General features: G+C 51.5%; 1 long non-coding RNA gene across 1 annotated transcript; it reads left to right on the top strand.

Moving 5' to 3' along the window:
• The first annotated feature begins 204 nt into the window (after positions 1–204).
• Positions 205–952, top strand: LOC144245561 (uncharacterized). The gene is made up of 2 exons (XR_013339302.1): positions 205–339; positions 679–952. It is a non-coding gene; the product is annotated as an uncharacterized LOC144245561 (long non-coding RNA).
• The last annotated feature ends 2,810 nt before the right edge of the window (positions 953–3,762 follow it).

Below are 3,762 nucleotides of genomic sequence, written 5' to 3'. Positions count from 1 at the left end.
ATGAATGCACAGTTAAATCAGGCAAAGCCCTCAGCTCGACACCCAGCAGATATTAGGGTTCGATAGGTGTTAGCTGTTACTATTGTCTCCTCCAAATACCCTCTTATATAGGCTCTTATCTTTGAATGCTTGCGGTCCGTAGTGCGTATGAATGGTCTCTTTGAATTCCAACAAGTAGTTTTATTCTCTCCAATTTACAGATCAGGAAGCTGAGATTCAGTGAATTATCTGAGGCCACTCGGTTCTGAGTGTCTGAACCAGGATTTGAAGAGAGTCTGAACGGAAGCTGCTGCTTGCAGCAGTGATGTCCTGCCTCATCCTGTACCCCCAGGAAAGAAGGTGGGTGTTCTAACGCCCCTAGTCAGTTACCAGATCCAGGATTCTGGCTGCCAGGGGTACATACTGCGCATGCCATGCAGAAAAGTTATTGCAAAGGGAATTGTGCCCGGGGCTGCCACGATGCACAGTTCCGGGGCGGGGGTGGGCATCCACACCGTAACCTACCAGATGGGGTCCCCTGGAGTTGGAACAGTGCGGCAGTGTTTGGTGGCCCTCTCTCCCTGCCTTTTTCTAGCACTCAGTCTCTATTTACAGATCTCCAAACACAGAACCTTTCACAAGCATAAATACTCGTCAATTACAGCAAAGCTCTGTTTGGATTCATGCTTTTCTTTTCAGAGACAGAACAGCATGGCACCTATGCTACTCACTGCAAGATTCAGAACTGGCCTGTGGAAGATGGGGTTGGCCTCTCTGGCCGTGCTCTCCCTAAGAAGATGTTAGATTTGGGGAAGCACAGAGGTTCTTTGCACTTGGCCTACAATGTTACCTTCTGGGGAGACTTCTGCTGTTTCTGGATGTCAAGATGCCCAGTCCTTGGCAGGGGCGGTAGAATTTGTTGTTTTGTAAACAAGACCTGTCATTGGCCTCATAAACAACAAACAGCTCACTACGTTAAGCTGAAGCGTGCATTGTTTTCCAGAACCTTCCTGGTCCCAGGGAATGGCAAATTACGGCCCACGGAATGCTGATTTGAGACACTGCGCTAATAACCATCTTCCTTGCCCACAGCAATCATCTCCCACAATGGGCTGGACTCCAGAGACGTGGTCAGAATTTCCCCATACCTGGCATAAGTGACGTTCACGTCCATTTCTTCTTTTTCAGTCTCTCATGGGATTTCGGTCTCGGCCGTTGCATTTTCCCGGGGACTGGTTAGCGAGGCCGTTGCAGGTGCTCGGAAATGGCGGGACACGGGCTGGATGAAAGGGATTGTTTCACCGGGGCCAGAAGCGCGCCGCGGACTTTCTATAGGCCCATCCAGATCCCCTCTCCACCCGTCTCCATCCTACTCCGTGGATTGGACCACCGCCTCCCTTGTCCTCTGCCTTCTGTTTGGTTTGGCCAATGGGAAGCACTAACTGGGATCCAAGGACGCCAGGAGAGTGAGGAGGGGGGAGTCTTCATTCCCCCTGCCTGGGTCGCTGCAGGTTGGCTGCCTCATTTGAGCTCCTGCCGGAGAGTCCCCGTCCTAGGCTGCTCTTCCTCTTCCTCCTCCAGCCTGGGGCGGTGACTGCACCGCTGCCAGGCAGGGGGCTGCAGTCCCGCACTGGCTCCCTTAACCCTCTCCCCACATCATTAAAAACCGTGTCCCGTGTTAACCTCTCCTCGGTCACCCTGCGTGACCCTGTGTCTGCTTCCTGCCAGCACCCTGGCTGATACGCAAGTGCATGGACCAGATGCGTCTTCACTGCGGACTCACACTAACGGAAGAATATGCATATATTTTAGGATGTGCACAGATTATCCACTTTTAAAAAAGTGTTGTTTCCCAGTTCCCATGAGCACAGCTGGCCAGCCTCAGAGGAAATCTGTCTGTNCCCACCCCCTCCCCAGCTCAGCCCCCGCCTCCTCTTGCAGATGGCCTGCCCTGTGCTGCCTGTGGCCGTGAACTTCTTAGCTACTCATTCCGGTATGTGTGACTCTCCTTTCTGAGAAATGCTTGTCATTGCAGAGTCAGGCTCCTGCCAGGACAGTGTCAAACAACAAGAAGCTGGTTTTGCTGCGAATCATCTTCTCTGGCATCAACCGCACTCTAGCAGGCTTGGGCCTGAACTGATTAATCAGACTGACCTGATTCACACGACGTTGTTTCCGCCCCCACTCAGATAACCCTCAGGCTCTCAGACAGAGGGTGACTAATGGAGCCACGCGAAGGCAGGAAACTCTGAGGCTGGTGGAGAGCGAGCACAAGTCCAGATGAAGTGTGAGCTCGCACATCTGGAGAGCTGGGGAAGTCACGCTGCATGCCTGGCTGCAGACTCCTGGAGGAGGCCTTCAGGCTGGGCTTGCTCAGGCTCAGGGGGCTGGGAGAGGGGGTAGCGTCTGAATATCTGGCTTCGAATCCCAAACCTGTTGCTTTCTAGTCAGGAGAGCTCTGGCAAGTTATGCAGCCTCACTGTGCCTGTTTTTTCTTCTTTAAAAATGGGGCAGTGGGGTGCCTGAGTGGCTCAGTTGGTTAAGCATCCCACTCTTGATTTCGGCTCAGGTCATGATCTCACGGTTTGTGGGTTCGGGGCCTGCATCTGGCTCTGTGGCAGTGCAGAGACTGCTTGGGATTCTCTCCCTCTGCCCCTACCCCACTTGCAATCAATCAATCAATCAATCAATCAATGGGATAAAGAAGATCGGTGTGAGAATGAAACATAAAAGTACTTTCAAGACACCTATTGTCGGGGCANAAGAAGATCGGTGTGAGAATGAAACATAAAAGTACTTTCAAGACACCTATTGTCAGGGCACCTGGGTGGCTTAGTCGGTTGGGAGTCCAACTTTCGCTTAGGTCATGATCTCGCGGTTNAAAAAAAAAAAAAAAGAAATCTATTGTCATAGAAGCCAGGGGCCCAGCCCAGCAGGTGCAAAGAGGACAGGCTATGCTGGGAAGGCACCCAAGGGGGCTTGGCCAACTGAAATAGAGGGGGTCAGGCTAGGACTGTTCAACCAGCCTTGACCAGCCTCTGCCTTGGTTTTCCTGCTCATGGGGAATGGACTGAATCGTGGCTCCTCATAATGGCTGTGTGACCTTGAACTCTCTGCCCCGGTTGCCTTATCTGTGAAATGGGGATAATCACAGTGCCTTATAGGGTTGTTGTATTAAATGAGTTAANTAAAAAAAAAAGAAAAGAAATAAAAACATTAAAAATTAAAAAAAAATTAATAAATGAGTTAATAAGTATAAAACTCTTGGAAACATGCCTGCCCCTAGTGGGTGCTCAATAAATGTCCGGGCCCCCTCTTCACCCAGTGCCTGTCGAAGGTTTACGTGTTCTCTGGCTCAGGTATACAGGCTTCTTTGTAATGGCGAGCTGGGGAAATGGGGTTTCGTTTCTTTGGTTTGTTGTGGAAGACTTGCCTCCTATGGGGCTCGTATGACTGGTGTAGGGGTGTGGGGGGAGGGCAGAGGTGAATTTGACAGGTACTTGGCATCCAGGAGCTCTTCCAGGCTCACCTGCTTGGGGCCCCTATAAAGAACCATTGGAAGCTCCCTGCAGCTCCCCAAGGCTTAGGTACCCCTAATGGGGTGAGAAATGGGAGGGGCCTGTGAATCTGTGACCCAGACTGGGCCTCACCCAGAAAATCTCCATGAAAATTCTCCCTCTCCTGTTGGGCTTCAGACCTTGCCTGGCCTCTCACAGCCTAGCCTGCTGGCTCTTATCTTGGAGGTGAGAATGGTCACAGAGAGGCAGTGTAGCCTCAAGGTTA

This window comes from Crocuta crocuta, unplaced genomic scaffold, assembly GCF_008692635.1.
Source record: "Crocuta crocuta isolate KB4526 unplaced genomic scaffold, BGI_CrCroc_1.0 scaffold299, whole genome shotgun sequence".
Lineage (NCBI taxonomy): Eukaryota > Metazoa > Chordata > Mammalia > Carnivora > Hyaenidae > Crocuta > Crocuta crocuta.
This window is presented reverse-complemented; position numbering and strand designations above follow the sequence as displayed.